This window comes from Oryzias latipes, chromosome 2, assembly GCF_053564925.1.
Source record: "Oryzias latipes strain Hd-rR chromosome 2, Olatipes_Hd-rR_3.1".
Lineage (NCBI taxonomy): Eukaryota > Metazoa > Chordata > Actinopteri > Beloniformes > Adrianichthyidae > Oryzias > Oryzias latipes.
The window spans coordinates 29,894,809-29,920,035 of record NC_136238.1 but is presented as its reverse complement, the minus strand read 5'-3'; the positions used below and the strand labels follow the sequence as shown (position 1 = coordinate 29,920,035).

The following is a 25,227-nucleotide window of genomic DNA, read 5'->3' as shown; positions in this document are numbered from 1 at the left end:
AACTAAAATTAAACTATAACTTTTTATTTAACTAACTTAAACATTCTTACTTTACTGAACTAGAATATTTTGTTTGTATTGAACCTTAATACATTAGTTAATTAACTAAAAAACTTTAATATATCTCAACTCAAAATTAATCATTTGAAGTCTAAACTAGTTTTATTTGTCCTTCTTAGTCAGGACCATTCTTACAAAAGAAAAACTGAGGCAGAATTTTAATTGCAAGTTTATTTTTAAACCACCTTACACAAGTACATTTGAACAACTTGTGGTACAAGAAAAAAGGAAAACACTGCACAATTTGTGTTAAGAAAAAGTGCACAAGCCATAAAAAAAAGAAAAAAAAATCAGTCTTCAAGAAAAGAAAAAAAATGAGCACTAATCTTTTTTACACCATTTCCTTATACAACTTTATAAAAAAAGAGCATTCTTACATTTCAAGAAAAGCAAAAATTGTATATCAGCCTTTTTTTTTTTACACTTTTCCCACATAAAACTGTATTTTCTTAGGCTGCCCTTTCCCTAAAAACATTAGCGCTCAAAAAAATACCCATTTGGGAATGTCGCCTACCACAAGCTCATCTTCCACCACAACTGCAGTACTGAGCGGACAGAAATGCACTGAACTTGTATTGTTGTTGCTGACGGTCAGAATGCCAACAGAGGTGCTGCTGATGTCTGCCTCTGGTGACTCTTTAATCTGCAAATGAAAAAAAAAAACACAGTGTAGTATTAAAGAAAGAATTGATCGCTTGAGGGAAGAAAACTTTATGCAAAAACTACAACCTGAAATTTACATTTTAAGAGAAGGTCAGAAATTACACATCAAGAAAATTATTAAAGTTGATTTAAATTAATGATTTCAAGCATTGTAGTCAAAGCAATAAAGAATTTTCACATATTTATCAAACTCATTACAGAAATGATAAAATGCATTGATTAAAAAGACAGAAAATAAAACAAAAACGTCACTTATATCACATTTGCTTAATTCAATACAGTGATCTTTAACTAAAGTCATGTAGAGATTGATTTATTGCTTGAAAAGGATCTGGAAGAACAGAGCTTATATAATACAAAATATAATGAAATCAAAATAAGACTATTTGTAAGAATCATCATGATTCCATAAGGCACTGTACACAAAAAAACAAACAAAAGCTTTTGTAACATGACAATCTGAAAACAGGATCACTTTTATTCACCCCTCCCTCCACCTAACCAGTTTCACCAACATAACTCTCAGCTTGTGTTAGATGGTCAGCACCTTTCAGGACACGTCCAGGAATTCCATCTGCCCCGGCTTCTTACCTAGTATTCACCCTCTGGAACTCTTTCCTGATGTCATGCTCTCACAGTTAGCACTCGTTACTCTCCACCAGGTTGTGTCTCTGTTATGGGGCAGTTTTTCAACTACAGCACAGAACGTCTCCATAAAAATGACACAACCTGCTGGAAAGAATGTCACCTTCTTGCCAATGCAACTTAAGAGCAAAGATTCAGTTCAAATTTATTTATATAGTCCTATGTCACAATAAAAGTCGTCTCCATGGGCTTCACAACGACAATTGTACAAGAACATGAAATCATAATACATTAGGTATTGGCTAAACTAAACTAAACAGACTAAACTAAACTGGGCATCCCTGCCATTAGACCCTCTTACACCGTTAGTAAAAACTCCTTTATAAAAAATAAATAAAATAAAAATCCTCCCCAGGACGGACAGGCGATGTTCCAGAACTCTTTGAGAAGAATTACATTTTCTAGTTCAACAACTGCATTTTTTAAGTCCAGCATATTGGCGTCATCCAGATGAAATAGAGGACGGCTGTGGGCCCGAGATGAGCCAGAGTCGAGGTCCACGGTCAGGTACAGCACAGATGAGCTGCAATATTTTAGGAGACCATGTGCTTTGCCTCACAACATTGCTTTGGCACGACTTTCTGGTTAAGTTATATTACCCACACAGCTGGAGTATTAACCAGCACACTGTCACTGGTACTATTTAGTGAATAAAACATTATCCGTCATAAAGTACTTACATTCCAAACTTTGAAGAACTGTGGGTCCTCCTCACGTTTGTATATGGGAAGCCAGTGCAGGACAGGAGTACATTTGACATCAGCAGTCTGCTCTTGCTGCACAGAGAAAAAGACAAATTAATATGGCAAACATATTTCAACTGACTGCATCCTTTGGTCTGGCTCAGTTCAGTTCATCTAGTCTTTTTAATAATCTTAAAATTGTACAGTTATTTCAAAAAATACACCAAACATAAGATGACATTAAATTCATATTTACAAATGCATTGGGATCAACGTTGATGATTTTTTCTCCAATGAAGTAAACATTTACAGTCATTCACTTTATTAGAAACACTCAGTAATTCATATGAACCGATCCAAGTCATTCCCGTCTTTTAGCTATACTAATGCATAATGTTGATTATGCCATGCAGTTACACCTCACCTGTTTATCATAGAGGTGCAGAATGTCGCATAGAGCCTTCCGGTTCTTGCTGCCTTCTGTCTCAAAAAGATCAGCATCCTCTGCGTCTGTCTCTCCAGGTCAAAATAAAACTGTTTTTCCAGGTTGACATTTGTGATGCGATGAAACTCAGCCCACATCTACAAAAAAATTAAAAATGTTAAACACATTTTAAAGCTTTTTCAAGCTACTGGTAGCTTGGAAAAACCGCTGCATTTCACAATAGCCTCAAAACTTTGTCCACAATATGTAATCTATGATTTATTTTAATATTTTTTAAATACTTGTGCATTAGCTAGAATGACATAGAGGATGTTTTAGGAAGAGACAAAAAAGTTATTTTAAAATATTTGACATGATTGTGAAACACAAATCACAACCAAACCAGTGGCCAAAATACAGTTTTTGAGTATTAAGCAAACTTTATGATACATTTAGTACTTTAACTCGAGCCCAATTCAGGACAAAGTTATAACTGCTACATAACATTAAGGTAGCTTTGACATTTTTACTTATTTATGATTAGTTTAATTGGTCAATAAGGTCAAATGTTCTCCAAAGCCGGAGGATTCATTGGACTGAGAGCCGCTCGTGTCTTAGATATTGCAGCCATGTTTTTTACAATCAAAACTTACCTCCGCTCTTATTTTTCAAACGCACCGCCGGTTCACTAAAGAAGATACGAGAACATGTTAGCGTAAGGCAGCTAGCTTAGCCCACATTTGCATTTATTAGGTTACTACGTGAAATACAAGTTACACAAAAAAAAAACAATTACCAAATCACAGAGCCTATGGTAAAAAGTAGTAGAAAAAAAAGGCAATTCCCACCGAGTCGTATATGTAGCTGTGGCAGCCGCTCTGCCGGAGCTAGCTAGCGGTTAGCTAGTAGTAACGGTTAGCTAGTAGTAACGGTTAGATAATTTAAAATGTGCGCCAACCAACTCGGTAAACGTAAAACTTGAAACTTTGCCCTCACAACTTCTTTTAACCACAAGCAATAATTCTCTGGTGACATGATACTGCAAAACATACATAATTGTTTAATTCAGAACAAATATTCGAAGATATACAAACTCATGGAGCACGTCATGAATACAAAGGATATACTAGAAGGAACATCAAAAGAAGTAAAAAATATATAATACAGAGGCGAAAGTCATAAAATATAATAAAAAATAAAATAATACGACTTACCTAGACGTATGTGCGTTATCAACTTGGGCCAGCTGACACTCGCATCAGACCTCCGCCATATTGAAGACTTCTGTGGCTGAGTTCACGTTCATGGGCGTACGTTATGACGTCATCACGTCTCATTACTCATAAGTTTTGACTCCAAGGTTTCATTTACTCAAAATGTTTTAGTCCAATAAACATATAACTGTGGCAAAAGTTGAATCGGCTTATAGGTTTTAAGCTGACTCAACTTGTTTGTTACTTTTGAGTTCAGTGATTATAAAACTTTTGAGCTCATTGGACTATCCGGGTTTACAGTGAAAACAATCACGAGCTGACCGTGAAGATGGCACAGCTTTAACAGCATCTAGCATGTCCTATGAAACAACAAGTGCTAATGCTAGCGCTTCGACAAAACTCGACTCCCCTGCAACTTATTCGGAGTTTTCACCGGAGGCTCTGTTAAAAATGATCTCCACAGCTGTTGCAGAGGAAGGACAGCGCACTCTAATGTCCGTCAAAGAGTCATTCGAAAAGTTCGAATCCATTCTGGATGCCAAGCTGGACAACATAATTAAACGCCTTGATGATGTGGTGGCTACAACTGACTCGCTCAAGGATCGCCAGACCGAGTTAGAGACACGGGTCTCTGGGCTGTAGGACGACATCGCTCCGATAAAGAGGAAGCTGGATGAACTTGAAAAAACAAATGAGGAGATTACCAGCAAAGTCATGGACCTAGAAGGCCGGTCAAGACGTGACAACATCAGATTGTTAAACCTCAAAAAATCCACTGAAGGAAGTTACCCGACTGTGTTCTTTGAAGAGTTCATCCCTAAACTCCTGAAATTGCCGATAAACTATGTTGCTACCGACCGCGCCCATCGGGGCTTTGGAACGCCTGCAGATGGACGCCTGCACCCGGTGTTCATCAAACTTCAGCAAAAGAGAGACGTCAGGATGATTCTGACAGAGGCAAAACGACGGGGGAAAATAGCGCATGAGGATTCATACCTTCAGATTGTTCCCGACATTCCACAAAGCGTTCGTATCGCCAGAAGAGCGTTCAACTCTGTGTGCACGCACCTCATTGAGAGGAATATACGCTTCCAGATGGCTTATCCTGCAAACCCTGTCCTTCACAATCAACAGAAATAAAATGACTTTCAGAGACTCGAAAGAGGCTGATCTATTTCTAAAAAGTGCCCAAAAATGAGGTACTGTACTCATTTTCTAACCTCGAGAATGATCTGGTGAGTAAACATCGCAGTCATCAATGACTAATGTTTGTTAAGGGTATTGAATGAATTGCACTCTTTGGGAGACAGAAATTTGACTTGAGTTTACTTAAATGACTATGGTAATGTTTTTCCTTCTTACATTTCTACTTGTTTTTTGTTTATTATGTTTCGTTTGATGTGGGAATCTGGGAAAGTGTCTCCACAGAGTCTTCTACCTGCATTTTGGCCATCATGTATCTCACAAACTGTATGGGATTGATAGAAATAAATTGTAGTCTTGAAGAAGACCATTTTGAACAGCACTATCTGGGTGCAAAACTGAGAAATTTAAACTGTGAATATTATAATCCAGAGGATTTAATTAAAATCAACAGCAGCTTTACCTTCTCCTCCTTGCATCTAAATATACCTAGTATTAAAAAACATCATGATGATCTAGTTTCACTGCTGGCATCAATAGGTCACAACTTTGACATAATTGGCTGCAGTGAAACCTGGATTAATGAAGATGCATATTTAGATCTCTACAACTTAGATGGATATACACTGTTCTGCAAAAATAGAGCTGGTAAACCTGGTGTTGGAGTTTGTCTATATGTGAGCTCCTCATATTCAGTAAGGGAATGAACAGACATTATACTTGAAGATGGTTTTTCTGACTCAATCTTTCTAGAACTAAAACATAACAATGCAAAAAGTATTGTTATTGGAGTAATATATCGCCCACCAGACTCTGATTATGACATATTTAGAGACAAACTTGTAAACATTCTTCTTCACATAAACCTAACGGACATAAATTGTCTTATCATGGGTGACTTAAATATAGATCTATCCAAGGACAATAACAGTAAAAATGACTTTATTAATACTCTTTTCTCCTCATCCTTTTTCCCAAAAATTAACAAGTATACCAGAGTTACTGATAAAAGCAAATCCATTTTGGACAACATGATAACTAATACAGTAAATATTGAATATAAATCAGGGGTTGTATACTAAGACATCACGCACCATTATCCCATTGCATGCTATATGGATTTAAATAAAAAAATGTCAATCTCACGTACAAGGAGAAAAGTGAAAATGGTAAACACTCAAACTTTAGCAAACCTAATCAGTCACCTTCAGACCAAAAGGTGGGACGCAGTATTTAAAACCACAGATCCCGGATGTGCATACAATTCATTAATTGAAGAATTAAGTGACTCAATTAACATAACTATCCCAGAAAAACAATTAGACAAAAAGACATAGAAGCAAAACCTTGGATAACCAAGGGAATACTAAATTCAATCAAACAAAAGAACAAATTGTACAAAAAGTATATAAAAAAACCAAATGAACAAAATAAATTAATTTACATAAAATATAAAAACAATCTAACAAAACTATTACGAATAAGCAAACAAAATCATTTTACTACACAACTGAAGGTTGCATCTGGAGATCATAAAAAGTCTTGGAGGGTGTTGAATGACATTCTCAGCCGCAAAACAAAATCTACAGTCATCCCCGATGCCTTTGAACAATGTCAATCAAACAATCTCAGTTTACCTGATATTTTTAACAATTATTTCTGTTCAGTTGGGAAAAGTCTTTCTCAAAACATTTGTCCACCAGGTGGTGCCAATTACAATGCTTATCTTCAGGGAAATTACCCAAATTCATTCTTTCTAAAACCCACCTGTAAAACAGAAGTGGTGAACATTATAAACAAGCTGAGATCGTCCTACACAGTTGGTGCTGATAACATAAGTAGTAATATCATTAACACTAGAACGCCCAGGATTTTTCACTCCCCCTGCAGCGTCCAGAGCAAAGCCAAATGGCTGGGTGGCTCGAAATGACTAATTCAACAGCCTTCAATTAGCCACCTTTCATTTGTAAATGCAGGACCAACTACCCGATCATCTGGATGAAGACATGTCCTAGCTAACCTCTTTCTTTACTTAGATCAGGGTGGGGGAGGTTTTTCTGCTTTAAAAGAGCCTCCAAGCTCTGACTCCCAGTGTGTCAACAGAAAAACCAAGATGCCTTATTTTTACTACCCTGAGCAGACATTGAAAATGATCCTGGAGCAAGTCAACCCATTTGACTCTGAGGGAGAAGAGATAGTCCTTCAGCTGGACTCAGACTGATATTTCTTTTGATAAGATTTCATGAACATCTTGTTCTCATTTGCTGATTCTAGCAGTTGTCTATCCATTTATTTTCTGTGCCTGCTCATCCTGGTCAGGATCACAGGGGTCTGCTGGAGCACATCCCAGCTAGTCACAAGCAACTGGGGAGGGGTACACCCTGGATGGGTCACCAGTCCATTGCAGGGCCACATAGAGAAATAACCAGGCACACTCACATACACACCTAGGAGAAATTAAGAGTAATTTAATTTAACCACATGTTTCTTGGACTGGGGAGGCAAAGGAGGCCTAATTGACATGTTTTGGAATGTATAGTTTCAACTAGAATTCAACAAAAAACAAAAAAATTAAAATAAACAAGTGAAACAACATATATCTTTACATTGCTGAAGGTTTTCATTGCTCAGATCTCAGAAATCAGATCACAGATGAGGAGATTTCATTGCCATCAGAAAAGAGAGGAAGACAGAGAGGAGACACACTGTGCCAACAGAAAAAGCACAAGATGGCACGATGTGGCATGAAGAACAGGTTGGGAGGCCTCTCCATCACAGCACAATTGAATGTTACACTGCTGAGGAAGAGCCAACTGCTTTGGTCAGAAGTACGGTGTCGACTCGCTTACAGAGTTTCCTGTGTTTCCTCACTCTGAACATGCTTCAGACTATTCGGGACTGTGTTGTTCAGCATGAACGTCAGACAGAAGATGACAGCTGGTTCATGGCCCTCCCTGAACTAATGGGGTTCATTGCCATCCTCCTTGTGAGGGGGGGATAAAACTTCCATCCATGCAAAACGCAAGATGCAAGATGGTTGGCGAAAATGGGAAATCCACTGATCTAAAAAAACTATGGTCAGAAACCACTTCAAAGATATCATGCGGCATTTACACTTTGATGTCAAGGGCACGCGCATGGAACAAGTTGGGACTGACAGGTTTCCTGCAATCTCCAATGTTTGTGGGTTTGTTGTTGCCAGCTGCATCAAACTTTCAACCAGGCAAAATTCACAGGGAGCTTCCAGAATCAGTAAAAAACCTTGCACAGGTACATGCGGGAGCTGAGAAGGCAAAAAAGGAATACCGTGTTTGGTGACAAGCTCCCATACCTGGCAAAGGGAAACGGGCAATAGGCCAGGTGAATAGTCAGTACAAAAACAATAATGCCAGAGTGCGCTTTGTTGATTGCTACAAGTATACCATGTGGCAAATGCAGAAAGGAGATTTTGGGGCAGTACCAAGTATGCGTAGACAAGTAGTGGGTTGAAGATATGACTTTGACCAGATGATTTTTTTGCTTGAACATTTTAGTATTATGTCGGTAAAGAAGTGTCTCTTGTGCATGAACGATAAATCTCAGCCAAAAAAGAAAAACCAAACTGTGGTGACCTCTTACTAGAAGTGACAGAGGTGAGGGGAAATAGTGAAAACTTGCGTAGCCACTTGGCTTGTCCTTTTTGCATGCCAATACAACAACCTAATGGCTGTGCTGTTCATGTGTAAACTATGTTGAAGGCTCCTCTTTGGGCATGTAAATTTTAACTAATCCAGCCACTTGGCTGTCCCTTGGACATTGTAGGTAGAAAAGCCAAATGGCTGCCCTACGGACGTTCTAGTGTTAAAGCCATAGTAAATGAAATTGCAGAACCTCTCGCCTACACCATTAATCCTTCATTAACACATGGAAAAGTTCCAAAAATGACTAAAATAGCTCAAATAATACCCATATATAAGTCTGGGGACAAAATGATATTAAATTACAGACACATATCAATACTGCCAATTCTTTCCAAAGTATTTGACCGAGTTGTGTACTCAAGATTATCAGACTATTTTGTAAAACACAATATACTAGTGCCTCAACAATATGGCTTTAGGAAAAACAGCACCATGGGTATGGCTATCTTAGATCTAGTAGAAAAAAATCAACGACGCCTTCGAAAGAGGTGAATATGTTATTGGGGTTTTCTGGATCTTTCTAAGGCATTTGACACTATAGATCATGAAATATTACTCAGCAAATTAAGGCATTACGGGGTCAGGGGATTAGTGCTCCAATGGTTCAGGAGTTATATCTGTGGAAGAGAGCAATATTTAAAAGTTGATGAACTAAAATCACATAAACTCAACATTCAAACGGGTGTGCCACAAGGATCCATAATGGGACCACTTCTCTTCATAATTTATATAAATGATTTTGTTTAGTGTTCCGGCGCCATCCACAAAATACCTTTTGCAGACGATACTAGTTTATTTCTGGCACATAGAAACATAGACCTATCAGAAAAACTCTTAAATGAACAACTAGTAAAAGTAGATACTTGGTTCAAATGCAATAAATTGTCACTAAACACTAGCAAAACCTTTTTTATCATATTCCACACATCCAGACACAAATCCACCTACAGGAAGTTAAACATAAATATAGATGGGCGATCTCTACAACAGGTGGACTCAATCAATTTTCTTGGAATCCATATAGATCAAATTATAAATATTATAAAACACATAGATGAACTTGTTAAAAAATTATCCAAATTTGTTGGTTTATTCTATAAGATTCGGCACATGCTCCCATCAGATGCATTGCTAACATTGTACAGATCCCTGTTTGAGCCTCACCTGAATTACTGCAACATCATATGGAATAACACATATACTACCTACACGGCAAAACTCCAGATTACACAAAAAAAAGCAATAAGAGCAATAACTTGGTCCATGCCAAATTCTCCAACAGATCCACTCTTTCACAGATACAGCCTCCTTAAGTTACCAGAACTCAACACGTATCATAACGCATGAACAATGTACAGTGTTGTTCATAAACTAAACAGTCGTTTGTGTGACCTCATACCACTTTCCTCGCCCTCTTATCACCATGACACCAGGGGAAAGCATATGCTAAAAGGCAAAAACAGAAAGTTACAATGTACAAGCTTCTCTGTCTGTACTAGAGGTCCACAAACTTGGAATGCATTAGACAATGACATTAAACAGTCTGCTACAATATACATGTTTAAAAGGAAACTGAAATTGCTATTATTGTCATCATACTGTACAAATGCTGCTCCGACCGAAACCACCTATTAATGTTTCGTGATTTCTCTCTGTTTGTTGACACTTATATGGCCACACGCCAGAGTTTATGTTGTTCAAATTCATTGTCCCTATTGTCCAACACTTTCCACTATATTACCATCATTTTCTCATATTATTATTGTATTTTATTTTTGTAATTATTTTCTTTTTTCTTTTTTTTTCTTCCGCCACTCATTGTCTGTACTTTTATGCTGGTTTAAATGCTGTTTGTGGAAGAACCAATCAGAGAGGAGCTCCCAGCTCTGTTCCATCAGAATCATGTCAGAAGTTCAGAAATGAAGGAGATGTCAGTACTGAGAGGATTGGAAACATGCAGTTGTTCAGCACTGAGGACCTGAGAGCCTCACAACCTTCTTCAGCAGAGATCAAAGCACTGAGGAGCTTCCACAGCCTCTCTGGAATGTCATTAGAATCTGAGCTGAGAGGAAGGCTGGAGCAGAGTCACCAACTGTTTGGAAGAACAAGGATCCAGCAGAACTCAAAGTTTGTCCTTCAGGGCAGATCTGACAGCTGCATTGGGGTCTCTTTGTGTGTTTGTGCTGTTTCTGTCAGAAAGGTGACCTGCAGTGACCTTTAGCTGCTGCTTTTTGGAAGAACAGAAGAACAAGTTCAAGACAAACTTCAGTCTGAGCTCATCCTCTGCTGCTCCTCTTCCTCACAGAGGAGAACACACAGACACGTCACGGCCTTCATCATGAGTGGAGAAGACAACAGAAACACAAAGACTCACCGGGAAGAAGAAGAAAGTCCTGCTCTGTCTGCTCTGACACGGAGGAAAACTCTCAACTTCCTCATTTCCTGATTCAGGAACACCTGAGCAGAGCTCCGCCCCCTTAAGTGTGTGTTTGTGTTAGGCTCCTCCCAGAAACCTAAGAGAGTCTCTGCTTGACTTAACAGGAAATCAAATGACTTGTGTGGTGTGTGTTTGTGGTGTGTGTGTGTGTTCATAGGCATGGGTGTGACTCTCCTACCTGCGGTTACAAGAAATCACGTGACTGCAGCTGCAGCAGTCAAGACGCTGCTGGGTCCTAAAGAGTAAGAGGTTCAGCTCTAAGGGTCTGAAACCAATGAGTTATATCACTAGAGTATTTAATTATGAACAGTATAGGACTCCATAATGAACTTGCTGCTCCACGCGAGTCTTGTAGCTTCTGTTTGCAGGCGGGGGTGATGGGGGGGTTACAGTGTGAGCTACAGAGGAAACTTTGGACCAAAATCCTGCTGCTCTGCATGATCGATCAGCAATACGATCAGCATTATTAACTGACTCAGAAAAACACATCGATTAAGATGATTGTATCGGTAAGAACTACATGTGATAGATTGGTGGAAAATCCACTTTTTTTTTTCAAATTGACAGTTTTTCTGTTGATTTTTATCTCCATAGCAACCATTTTATGTTTTATTGCCTGGGGATAACGAACAGATGGACATCAGTTTCAGACCAATCAGAAAAAGATAAACTTCCTTAAATTCCCTTTCCTTTTTGATGCTATTTTCTCCTTATATTTCAACACTTATTGATGAAAATCAAAAAAATCAAATATTAGTTCAGATACAAATCTTAATTGTTGTATTGTTCAAATAAACAGTCTTTTAGTTCAGTTTTATCCTGCTTTATACCACGGTCTGGGTGAATGCTCGATTCTGATTGGCTGCTATCCGGTCAGCTATCTTCTCTAAAACAACCTTTAGCTTCATCATTTGGACAAGAACAAGCGGTAAGAGGTGAACTTTCTCTCTGAACTGATGCTTTATTCAACCCATTGAAAAATCAGCATATATAAATCGCCGAATCTTGAGTGCAGCTGAGGTGCGGGGCGACGTGGACTGCTTGTTTCGTGGTGCGGCACCACATAACAAATGGTCCACTTTTTGTGAGAAAAGTGATCCAAATCGGGGAAAAAACAAGGATTAAGGACTAAAAACTGGTTAATATTAGCTTTTGTAAGTGACCATGATATAAGCGAATAAATGGCATCAAAGTGTGCTTCACGTCGGACGGTTCAGGCTTCCACGGCGTGCGTTTAGAAGTAATAATGCACACTTAGTCGACCATCAACCTTTACATATTTGACACACATCTAATTTAATCTTCCAGCAAGTTCATCTCCTGTTCTTCTCTCTCTCTGTCTGTCTGTCTCTCATTCTCTGTGTTTGTCTGGGTGATAATCCAGGAATTGACTGAATTTCACCAAAAAGTCATTTTTCAACTCTAGAGACTAACACAGTGAGACACCTGCTGGCTGTTCTTTGTAACTGCATCTGCAGCTTCTAGAAACGTCTTTGTTTCTGTTTTCATCTTTTCAAACAGTTTGTTTTCTTCACATGAAGCCTACTTTGACTTCTTTTCAACTTTAGATCCATCATTCAGAATCAAGGATGTATAGATGTATATGATCTAGAACTTCTTTCTAGGATTCTGATGGACTTCATCAAGATGACTCCTCCCACTTTGGTTTGTGTCAAATGTAGAAAAACTCAAAGAACCAAAATCAATCCAGTTTGGATCAATTCTGTCTTTCAGATCTTTGGAAAAACTGAAGGACTCTCTGCATCCCAGATTTCTTCTTGGGTTTTGGTTTCTGCAGGTTTTCAATCTCCTCTTTGATCTGATTGAATGTGTCCATCAAGGTCTTTGAAAGCATCATTTTCTCCTCCTCCTCCTTCTTCTTGAGGGTCTCTGTGAGTGAGGAGATCTCCCCCAAAAGGGAGGACTGTTCTTGCTGCCGTTCACTGCTGCCGTTCTCCTTCCAGGTTCTTGTGGTTCTCCATCAGAGCTGGTCTCCATGGGACTGTTGCCTCCCTCTGTGGTGTCAGTCAGTCAGGAGGTGGGAGGGAGGGAGGGAGGGAGGGAGGAGTCTTTGTCCTTGGGAGCAGATCAGCTTGGAGTCCAGAGGACTCCTTCAGCTGTTGGGCTGAGAGTCTGGGAGCTTCAGCTGTCCTGCTTTTCTCTGCACTGACAGCAGCTTCCAGCTCTCTCTCTCTCTCTCTCTCTTTCTCTCTCTCTGTCTCTCTCTCTCTCTCTCTCTCTCTCTCTCTGCAGGAGTGTTGACTTGGTCTCAGCCACAGACTGCTGACATGTTAGCTGATGTTTCAGCTGAGTCAGCTCTTCTTTCCAAGCTGATGTTTCCTGCAGAGATTCCTGCAGGAGTTCCTCCTGCTCCTTCTTTCCCAGAGTTCCTGCAACCAGACGGAGTCTTTGTGCTTTGGAGCTGCTTCTCTTGGATGAAGCGCTTGGTTAGCTCACTTTGATCTCTTTCATGTGGGACTTTGTCTTGAAGCGGATCAAACTGAAGGTGGGACTCCCAAAGCAAACGTTCTGGGATGTTTGCTTCAGCTCTGTGCTTCTGTTCTCTGGTTGCTTCTTTGCTTTGGTTGCAGAGACTTGGAGCTCTCTCTCTCTCCATGCAGATCAGCAGCTTCTTTGGAGGCAGAGGCAGCTGTGTGGGAAGTCTCTGCAGGTCCAGAATCTTCTGATGGATCAGCAGCTGCTGCAGGTTCCTCTGGGTGGAAACACATTTCTGCCAAACAGAACATCTGTTTGTCTTTGTTTGGATGGAAAACGGAGGAAAAAAACTTCTTTGGAGAGAAATCTGCTTTGTTTCTTGTTGCTATGAGGTTGTTGAACAAATGTGGTCACTTTCACAGCTTCACTTCAAATGACTTCCAATAGACAGAAATTATACATTTTCAGTTTATTAAAATAAGTTTGTGAAACATTTTTAATGTTTTTTCTGTAATTCTAGGTCTGATGTCTTCATACATGATGGCTAAAAGAACAAAAACCAAACCAAATCAGTCAGGTCTGTAGTTTGAACTTGTATTAGTAATGAGAAGGGCGACACCTTCTGGCTGTATCCAGAACTGCATCTTCTGGTCAGAAAAGTGTTGAAAAACCTCAATTGTGTCTTTAAAATGTCTGCAGCTTTTTTGTCTGAAGACATGAATAAAGTCTGGATTTGATCCTTAATGAATCTTCATATTTCTTTGTCCTTCAGTCTTTCTTTCAGTCTCAAACACACTGGTTCATTTGATCCTAATGAGAACATGTGTGAGGCTCCAACATGGCTGCCTTCACTGCAGGTTCCTCTTCACAGCATGTGTTTGTGGATCAACACACAAACAACAACAGGTGCAGGTGAGGAAGTGTTGCTGTTGTTGCCTTTGCCTGCTTCCAGCCTACAGGCACAGTTTTCTGCTCCATATGAGGTGGAAAAGAAAATGAATGACACCAATTTTAGGATCCCAACTCCTGACAAAGAGAAGAAATGTGGAGTTTGTCACGTCAACATGCTCAAGCCTTCTTTTTCCAGAGGGGAGTCCAACTGTCCTTCTAGTGATGCTCCGGTAGATTCATGGATCAGAAGGTTGAGGGTTCAAGTCCCTTCATGGTTGAAGTCAGACAGAAGAAGAGTTTGGTTTGGATCCTTTCTTGTCTTTCTGTTCTCATTGAGTCTCTTCTAGTTCCAGGTCTGGTTCAAATAGTGGAATCATCCAAAAGGATGAAAACAGTCCTCCAAGCAGACGTCAGATTGAAAAGCTCATCAAAGAACACATCCAACTAGCCAATCAGCAAAGCACTGACAAGCTGGACTTGTGCTCTCCTTCAGTGAAGAACCTCCTCCTGCTGCTCCTCCATCTTTAGCTCTGACTTTGGAAGTCTTAGCTCCTCCTCCTCACCATCACTGTGACTGTTGACGTCTTCCAACTCCTCCAGAAAGCTGTTTTCTGATGAAGCTCTAACATCTCCTCCCTGTTGCTGCTTTCAGTCCAAACTCACTCTGTTCATGTCAATTCACTCCAGAGAAAATCCTTTTTCTGGGAAGAATTTGCTCCAAGTTTTCCTCCAACTAAGAATCTGCAAACCCAGATGAGAACTCCCAGCAGGAAAAGAATTCATCTGCAGGAAACTAGAAAAAGGCCTTTTTGTGGGAGGAAACCATTCCAGATCTTTACAAACACCAGAAATCCCAACTTTTCCTCCACTTAGCCTGAGTTTGGGTTCCAGGAAGCGGTGTGTGTTCAAGCTCCGCCCCCAGCAGCATCTCATGAAGATGCTAAACTAGCTCTCTGGTAACTTGAACTTGTTGAATGGGAAACTTCCTGAAATCTTCTTCATCTGTTGACTTGTTCTTTCTTCATTTGAATGAGCTCAGTCCTCTCCCAATTCCAACTCCATCTATCTTCAGTGCTTTGGACTGAGTTGGAGCAGAACTAGAGCTTTCTCCAGATGTCCTAGTACTTTTAGATCAGTGTCTTCCAATATTTGGAGCCCAGCTTCACTTCTTTCCCTGACAAACATCCTAAAAGGCTAAATCCTAAAAACTTGAGTTAGAAAAGAATTGTTGCCCCAAAATGTCCAGTTTGAATAGTCTACAGTTTGTTGTGTTTGGTTGCTAGGTAACAGGGTCTTTAATGTCTATGATGTCATGGTGGCTTTCAGAGTTGAACTCCTGAATATGACGGTAAACATTTGGATTGAACAAAAATGGGATTGAAGCTCATGCTAAATCCTGATCTCAATGCTGAAAAAACCTCCTCCTAGATTCTGGTTGTTTGGAGAAGTCCTCCTCTTCCAAGAATTCCTGAAAAAAAGCCCTCATTTCTCCTGACCATCTTCAAAGCCACTTTCTGCTTTAGTTTAGTCCAAACTTGCTTTATGCTGACAACATTTACAGCTTGAATCAATCTGAAGAATCCAAGGAAACAAACCAATCTAAGTCTGCATTCATGCCACTTCAGAACCAACAAAGCATGTTTCCAGGACGCTGACTTACCAATAGAACTTGGGATTTCCTTTGCAGAATCCTTCTCCGTGTGTTTTCCTTTGTTTTTCTCCCCAAAACCTAAAGCAGAGATTTTTGCTGAGCTGCAGAACAAACGTCTGACTGCTTTAACCGCCGTTGATGGTTTGTTGTGTTTCCCTCTATAGCTGCTATGGTCTTGGTATGGTTGCTAGGTAACGCTGTCTTTGATGATGATGACGCCAGAGTGGCCTCTAGAATGGACTTTTTTCTTGTGGAACCAGGAGCTGTAACCTTTAGGGCACTAGGACCCAGAAAGAGGTCCAGGCAGTGACGGTGTTCAGGGACGGACTGCGCAGCCGCACTTCCTCCAAACGCCACTATTCATCCAGCGCGTGGAGCGCCAGAGTCCAAACGGGCTTAATTCGATCAGACAAATGTGCCTCCATCCCTTATCTGTGGATGACGGGTTGTTGAAATCCCACTCTGATCATCTTCTGATCTACTTCTAAACTGTTCCCATTGGTCTTTTGATGATGAAGATGATGATGTCGATGCTGTTTTTAGAAAAAATAAAAATGTAAAAAAAACTGTGTCGTGTTCTAGGACATAGTTTCTCCAGAGCAACAGAAGTTTATTAGTACAGTAATTCACGTCTGATGCAGGATGGTGGTGCAGATTCAGGCCGTCTCCTTCCCATAATCCATCTGTGTACAAACTCCCCCTCTGTCTTATACCCCCCCTAGCTAACATTAGCAGTACAACAAAATCAGCAGCAATGTCAGGTCTATCCATCTGTCCAGTTTAGATCCAGATTCCAGCTCAGACCAAAGACGTTCATGGATCAATCACGGTTATGGATGATCAGAATGGAGCAGAGCAGGAAAACTGTGTTCTGCAGAGTTTAGTTTTTAATCTACAAGCTTTTATAAACTGTTTCTGTTTATTAGGACAGGATTTTCTTTATGTTTTTGACACAAGAACGATTTTTTTTAACAACCCATCGAAGATAAAATATCAATAAAAACATTTATTTAATGTTTCTTATTGCCTTGGCTAAGCATTACATAAAAACAAGGTTTTTAAACATATATGTTTTCAAAATGTTTTCAACCATTTGGCTGAGCAGGAAGTTCACGGATATGTGATATTATTTCAAATGTAGTATTGTTCCCTGTCAAAACACAAAATCAAACTTTTATTTGGAGTCTTGAGAACAAAATGGATCAGAAGATAAAAGTGGAGATGAAAAGCTTTTGCCTCCTTTCTCTGCCTGTGATGTGATGAAGGCTTCAGTGACAGTTTCTGTCTCTGCTGCATCGACTGTGGGAGCCGAAGTTCATCAAACCTGTCTTCTCTGTTGCCTTAAAATCCCTCCAGTTTTCTTTTTAGAGCTCATGTTTGTACAAATATACATAGATGATGAAAGTTTTTCAAAAGTGACTCAACACTTACCACAATGTGAGAGAAAGGAGAGGAACCTGAGGTAAACCTGCAGAATGGAAACATTTCTGTCAGCATCTTAACAGCAGCAGCTTTGATTGGTTTAGATCATAATAGTTTGACTTAATGTAAAATTCAGTTTTTCTTCATCGTCTGAGGATATGGAGCAGCAGATCTGAGGGGAAACAAGAAGGACAAAGAGAAGTGCTGGAGTACAGAACATCCACAAAGAAATTCATCTAAAACATTCAAAATAATCCTTGATTTAACCATCAAAGATGTTTGACCTCCATCCTGACACATTTAGGATCTCCAGCTGCAGAAAAACGTGTCAGATTTCTGTGTCGCTTCCTGAAGCTGAGAAAAAAACATTTAGAACTCCAGATTTTCAAATTACAGATTAATGAAGAGAAAAAAAAACACAAACATGAAATAAAAGAGGCTGATGAATCTACATAAAGACTGAAAAGGATCCCAGTGCATCATGGGATATCCCCTTTTATCAACTGTTGTGGCAGAACCTCAGTCCTGTCAGCCTCTATAAACTCAGTCTGAGTGTGGAGCTTGTCAGGGTTTTTGACTTTTTCCTTAATAAAGAGAAGAACCACACAGGAGATGAGAACTTTTGCTAGACTTCTGCAGAAGGAAAATCAGTCTGTCACAGCGCAAACTGTCACAGAGGAGTTCTGCCATCCTAATGCATGGAGCCTTCTTTTATTGAAAACTGAAGGTTGCAGACATGAATGTGGGTCATTTAATCAAAAACAACAAGAACATCCTATTCTCGTATAATCAGAGCTTTTCAGGTCATTGTTTTCTTACTGAAAGATAGAAATGAGACAAACATATTATGGAAATTATAGTATGCAAGCAAATGATAATTATATAACTCTAACATCCCTCCCTTTTTATCATTTCAAACACATCATAAACACTATAAGGGGAAGGTACAAACGTGAAAAATGTTTTATTTATTTATTTTTTTTGGTTTTTATTTTTAGAACAGAGCATCAAACATCATCATTTCACCACTTGCTTTTGGCACTTTCTGTGAGAGATTCATACGATGCCTCTGACGTAGGAGTATTCACATGGGGATGGGTCCTCTTCAGCTTGTTGGACAAGCTGGTAACGAATGAAAGCCTGCGTGGTAGCCTTTGCAATCATGGACATGACACAAGGCAGAGCGCATGTTGTAAAAAGACAAAATAGGCACAAAACGATGAGTATAGGGGTCAACAACTTCAGCAGGAGGTGCCACCATGGGCCTGATGTAAGCCAGGACCAGATGTCACTGGTGGGACTGACGCCAGGAGTCGCAGACTTAACGTAGGCTTGCAGCTCTGTTAAGTCATGCAGTGCGGTAGAAATGTCCTGTCCATCACTGGTGCTGTCCGGGATGAAAGTGCAGCAGGTGTCTCCAACCATTCTGCACACCTCCTGATGATGCAGTTAGGAGGTCGAGCACGAGTCGATTTTGCAGAACCATAGTTCTTATGGCCGACATCTCTGCTGCTGATGCATTGGAAAACTTGTAGGTGGTGTTAAGGAGTCTCAGCAATGCGTACCTGTTGATCTCGATGTGGTCCCTTACTTCTCCCACTCCGAGCCATGGAAGGAGTGATTGTCCGAATTTTGCTCCTCCACCCCAGATGCGGAACTCCCATGGGACTCCAGTAGTGGTAGTCATTTGTAGGACGTTCATGTGGAACTCTGGTGCAGCACGTTTCCGGCGTGCGGGGTGGGGTGTCGGGACGGTTCTGTTCATGAAGAACACAGGTGGAACCAGAGGGACCAGAGCACAAAGTCCTCCCCAGTTTGGAGGAAGGGATGCATAGGCAGTGTGTCCGCACAGGAAATACCAATCAGCCAGGACCCTGGATCCTCGGTCCCCAGGCACTATGGGGCTGCAACCCGCTTACCTTTGGTCTGGTTTCTTATGTCAAATGTTCGTTTGATCAGGAGTAATCCACAGCTTCCTCTGATCCTGTTGGCATTCTTCATACAAGCTGAGTAGTTAGACCGAACTGTAAGATTGTAGTCACAGAAGGTTAAGGTAACGTTACACAGATGCCAGGGCACCATGCCCACTTTCACTGTGCCATTGTTGTATACACAACGTCCAAGTGAGCCAGGCTTCATGCTCACCAAAGATATCACCTCCGGGAGCTTAATGGGGTCTTGTGGTAGTGGCAACAGGTCTCTCATTGGGCCACATGGTCCACGGGGGTTATTGGGAGGAACCCAAAACCGCTCAGAGTAATTCCTTTTGCTCCAGGAGTTGAATGTCCTCCTGTTAGTTTGGTTGTAGCCAGGGTGTGTGCAAAGTTCATACAGGCAATCTTGTTGTCTTCTGGTGATATTGCCTGGGCGGAGACCTGTATTGTGGGAAGCATACAGTATTAAAGTACACACATAACAGCTGGTGATGTTGCTGTCATGTGCAGTTCTGTTCATCAGTTGCCACCAGAGATTGGTACTGTAGGAATGATCGTGGGTGGCAATATTGAGGTGAGTTGTCTTTTCATACAGATCCCATGAGCGGCGGGCTAGGTTGATACCACCTTCTCCCGGTTTCTCCATTGCTAGGAAAGTGAGTGCGACTAGAAGACATGCTACAGTCACAGCGCAGCTCCGCGCCCACCTGCTGCGGTCTCCCAGCAGTGGGCCTTCCATGCTGCTAGGTTGCAGAGTCACTTCAAAGATCCAGGTTCTAATGGATGTTGGGTTCGGCTGGTTTCTTCGCTGACGATTGAGACGAACCGCCACTAAAAGACGGAACCCCTTTGTAGTCAGACTTCACCACAACAGCCTCCTTTAGGCCTCTGGTGCACGCTGCAACTTACAGTGACTGAGATGTATCCAGCTGGGGCGTTCAGCTATTTTTACTGCCGTGGGTGTTGTTAAGAGGACTTGGTATGGTCCTTCCCACCATGGGCTGGTCCAGTTCTTCCTTTTTAGGACCTTGATGAACACCCAGTCGCCTGGTTTCAGCGGTGAGCTTTCCTGTGGAGATAAGGAGTCAGATGGCAGTAAATTTGCATTGGACACCTCCTTCGGGTTTATCATTCTTATGATAAAATCTGCTATTGTTTGTTCTTCATTTGCTTTTTGTAGGTCTGTGGCTACTATAGGTAACCTATAGGGCCTTCCATAGACTATTTCAAAGGGTGTCAGGCCATCTGATGTAGGTGTGATTCTCATGTATAGTTTTACTAGATCTAAACACTGTGGCCATGGTCTTCCTGTTGTTTCCATGCATTTTTTGAGTCTGCTTTTTACTGTTCCATTTGTGCGTTCCACAAGTCCTGCACTTTGTGGGTGGTATGCACAGTGATTTTTCAACGTCATTTTTAGGCTGGCGGCCATGTTTTGGATGATGGTGTTAACAAAATGGGCTCCATTATCACTATATATAATTTCTGGTATTCCATAATTGGGAATGATGGTTTTACAGATACCTTTTGCTACTGAGATCGCGTCAGCTTTTTTGGTAGGGATTATTTCTACCCACTTTGAGAATGCGTCTATTAGCACAAGGCAGTACTTATAGGGGCCACTTGCAGTAAGTTCAATGAAATCCATGTGTAATATCTGGAAAGGGTAGGATGGCTTAGGAAAAGCTCCCCGCTTTGGTCGCATGTTACCCTGTGGGTTATGCCGTATACAGGTAGGACATGTTGTACAAAACCTTTTTAAGTAAGTTTGTAGGCCAAATGCTGTAAAGTGACTTTGTATGAGCACTGTCATTCCTCCTGTCGACACATGGCATGGCCCATGTGTCGCAACTGCTGCTGCTTTGAACAATGATTTCGGGAGTACAGGTTTACCATTCAGTTCATAAATTTGTTTTTCATTTATTTCTGCTCCTTTTGATAACCACAATTTCTTTTCCTGCAGTGGAGCTGAGCTTTGCATGTCATGCAGGATGCTAGTGTCTATGAGTTGTGTGTTTTCTGTTTCTGCAGAGTATGTTCCTGTGTTGTGGTGTCCTCCCGCCGCTTGTTTTGCAATTTTATCAGCAAGCCTGTTCCCTATTGAGATTGTGTCTGTGTTTGCAGTGTGTGCGGCACATTTACAAACTGCTAACCTTGATGGGGCCTTTATGGCTTGTAAGAGGTTAAGTAAAAGTTGTGCGTGGGTGATGGGTTTGCCTGTGGAAGTTTTCATTCCTCTGCGTTCCCATTGTTTGGCAAAATAAAAAAGTGTGGAAAAAGCGTACTGGCTGTCTGTGTACACTGTAAGGTCTTTTCCTTTGGCTAATTCACATGCTCTGGTTAACGCTATAATTTCAGCTGCTTGTGCTGACATGCTAGGAGGGAGCTGAGCTGCTTCAATGATTGTTTTAGGTAACTGGACAACGGCGTAGCCAGTTTGGTTTTTTCCCATTTCCGTTTTTGAGCAAGAACCGTCAACAAACCAAGTCATGCCGGTCGTTAAAGGCGTGTCAGTTAAGTCTGGACGTGGTAACTGTAACTTGTCGGTTGCTTCCAGGCAATTGTGTGGCTCTCCATCCTTTGGGAGAGGTAGCAATGTTGCTGGGTTTAGAATGTTGCACCGAGTGATTGTGATGTGTGGTTGGGCTAATAACATAGCTGTATAAGAGAGATGTCTCGCAGGTGAAAGCAAGTTCATTTTGCTTTGTAGAAGTAAAACGTCAACGGCATGAGGGACTAAAAGTTGTAAACGATGAAATAACATTACATCTGCCGAGGAGGTTACAGCCATCGATGCAGCACAAACACATGGTGGTAGAGATTGGGCAACCGGATCAAGCTTTTTGGAGTAAAATGTAAGGGGGCGTAATTTGTCTCTGTGCTTTTGCATGAGCACAGAGGTCATGTACCCCTCCCTGCAGTCCACTGTCTGCACGAACAGTTTGGAATAGTTAGGCAGTGCTAATGAGGTAGTGTTGATTAGGTCTTGTTTAAGGTTTATAAATGCTTTTTCCGCCTCTTGTGTCCACTGTATCTTATCTGTCATGGTCATTGGTTTTGTGTGAATCAGGTCAAGGAGGGGTTGAGTGACAACCGCATAGTGGGGTATCCAAGCACGGCAGTAGTTGCACAACCCGAGAAAAGACATCATTTGCTTTTTAGTTTGTGGCTTGGGGGTGTCTGCCACAGCTTGTTTTCTGGTAAAATGGATTTTCTTTCCTGCAGCTGTCAGAGTGTGACCTAGGTATGTGACTTCCTCCTTTACCCATTGCAGTTTTGCCTGGCTTACTTTATTTCCTGTCTTGTGGAGGTGGCGCAGCAGCGCAAGGGAAGCTTGTTTACAGCTTTCTTTATCTTCACTTGCTACTAGTATGTCGTCTACGTACACTATGAGCTGGCTTTTAGGTGATAGCTGCAGATCAGAAAGGCAGGCCATAATGGCCTGTGTGAAGATAGTGGGAGAGTCTGCAAAACCTTGGGGGAGTCTGGTATATGTGTATTTCGCACCATTGTAAGTAAATGCAAACCAAAATTGGGAATCTGGATGTATTGGGATAGAGAAAAATGCATTACTTAGATCTACCACTGAAAAAAACGTATGGTTTGGCTTGAGGGAGTTCAGCAGTGTGTGTGGGTCTGGTACTAATGGGGCTCTGGTCTGCACTGCTTCATTTACTGCTCTTAAATCCTGGATCATACGCCAATCTGTTTTGTTTGCTTTCTGTACAGGGAAAATAGGTGTGTTACAAGGGGAGTCAGGGCATGGGCGGATAATGCCACTTTTCAGTGATTGTTCTATGACTGGTTTTATACCGACTGCAGCTTCTGGTTTTAAGGGGTATTGTCTAATTCGGGGATGCCAAGATGATTTCGGGGTGATATGAACAGGTGGAATGGACCTTAGTAGCCCTACATCCGTAGGACCTTTGGTCCATAGGTCATCTGGTATCTCGGCCAGGTCTGCTAAATCTCTGTCTGTAATGTAAATTTCAGCTTGTCATTGCAGGGGGTGGACTGCTGCTGTTCCAGTGAGCACTCCAGTATGTGTAGTGCGCCACATGTTGGTGGATGGGCTGTAAGCCCAGCGAGAGTCATCAGAGTTATAATCAGTGGCTGCACATGCCAGTTTTAGCCTTTGTCCCATATCTGTCCATGAGATGTTTTCGGGCTTAAAAAGGGGAATGTGGGGGACTGCGTCTAACTGATATGGAGGTTCTGAGGGTGGGACCACATGCACGGCTGTGAGTGAACGCCTATCTGTATATAAATGTGTCATTCCTACAAGGATCTGATGCTGAGAGCAGAAGTTCAAAATGTTTGGGTCACACGGGTCGTTGTAAATTGCCATAGTAATCTGAAAATTACTATAGGCCATTTCATTTTGCGGTTCTTCTAACGATTCTCGTGCGGTGGACAGCATGCACGTCGTCTGGGAGCAAATCATATGAACAGTACACTCTCTGATTTATTTCAGTGTCAGCAACGTAGGAACCGTGTGGTGTTCTAAAAGCTCGCATGCCGTCTTTTACTGGAACCACAGCAATTCCTAGTTTTACCATTAGGTCGCGTCCTAATAAGTTAACGGGGCATTTCGGGGACATGACTACTGTTGCACTGATTTCTTTTCCTGTTTCTGGGTCTATAATGCTTAGGGGTTTAGACACGTTTTCAGTTTCGATCTGACCATTTGCTGCCTTTACTTTTATTTGATGTTTGGATCTCATTATTCCTGGTACCTGCGTTTTCACAACGGTTTTACATGCTCCGGTGTCACAAAGAAATGGTATGTCTTTGCCATTTAATGTTAACATTACCCATGGTTTTTCATAAAGGGTGTTTTAAATGTTCCAAGCTGAGCAAACGTCTACTATTTCATTAAGATTGCTTTGGTCATCATCTAGTCAGAAATCATTCCCATGCAAATGGCATGATTGCTGATTAGGTGGTTTATTGGGTTGTCCGTGATTCGGACCTTGTTTGTTGTTTGGGCATTCTGCTGACCAGTGGCCGTGGCCACCACAGCACCAACAGTCTTCTGAGCGATTAGGGCCTTTTCTTCCCCTGGGATTACCACGTCCTCTGCCTCGCCCACGCCCTCGCCCGCGAGGTGTGGGTCCGTGGAAAAACACTGCAGAGTGTGGAAGAGCATCTGAGGTGAAAAACACATCAGGGTTTTTCTTTTCTTTTGTAATTCTTTCAGCGTGACGGGCCCATGTCATGGTTTGTGGTACTGAGCTGTCATCAGATTCAACGTGATGGGTACGAACCCATTCACTAATTTCTGGCCGCGATGCTTTCAGGAGACCATTTTTTAACTGTTGTTGGTAAGCTGAGGCTGGGTCCTCATTGTGTGTAATGCCACTGTGGGTCTTAAATTCTTTTTCAAAGCGGAGGGCAAAATTGTCTACCGGCTCCCCTGTTTTTTGTTTTATCCCTGCCAGGTGGGAGTAGTTTGCTTTCTTCTTGAATATTGTTCTAATTCTGCCTTCCAAAGCTGTCCAGGCTCTGTCATAGCTGCTGGACAGTGCGTCGACAGGGGCGGGAAAAACTTCATTTTGGCCATCTCTGCCTGTATAATCCCCTCTTACTCTAGCCCAATTTTTTCCCACTGATGTTTGGGCTGCTTGGCCAGCCTCATACCCATTTAGTCTGTACGAGAGTATAAGATCTCTCATATCTTCTATCCACTTCTCTACATCTTCATCAATGGGATTCAGCCCTTCAACAGCCCTTCGAGCTTCTTCCAGGGTCCAGGGTCGGAACACATAAAGGTGTTCGGGCCCTCTTTCGCCTGGATTTGGATTAGCCACCTGAATCATTGGATATGTTTCTGTTCCCTCAGCCCGATATCTGAGGGGGGATTTTAGCTCGGATCTGTCTCTGAAATCGTAAGTAGGGGGCTTAGGTGGGGGTGGAGGTGGGGGCAGAGAGGTAAGGTCTGGGT

At 41.4% G+C, this 25,227-nt stretch overlaps 1 protein-coding gene and 2 long non-coding RNA genes across 3 annotated transcripts in view; 1 reads left to right on the top strand and 2 right to left on the bottom strand.

Moving 5' to 3' along the window:
* LOC144986832 (NACHT, LRR and PYD domains-containing protein 12-like) overlaps nucleotides 1-25,227 on the bottom strand; it is a 457,161-nt gene that overhangs the window by 35,449 nt on the left and 396,485 nt on the right. The window lies entirely within an intron of this gene.
* LOC144988115 (uncharacterized) lies at nucleotides 212-10,880 on the bottom strand. Its single transcript, XR_013651919.1, has 5 exons — nucleotides 3,690-10,880; nucleotides 3,129-3,163; nucleotides 2,476-2,565; nucleotides 2,049-2,144; nucleotides 212-703 (listed from the first exon to the last, which is right to left on the bottom strand). It is a non-coding gene; the product is annotated as an uncharacterized LOC144988115 (long non-coding RNA).
* LOC144988545 (uncharacterized) lies at nucleotides 13,033-13,876 on the top strand. Its single transcript, XR_013652475.1, has 2 exons — nucleotides 13,033-13,455; nucleotides 13,571-13,876. It is a non-coding gene; the product is annotated as an uncharacterized LOC144988545 (long non-coding RNA).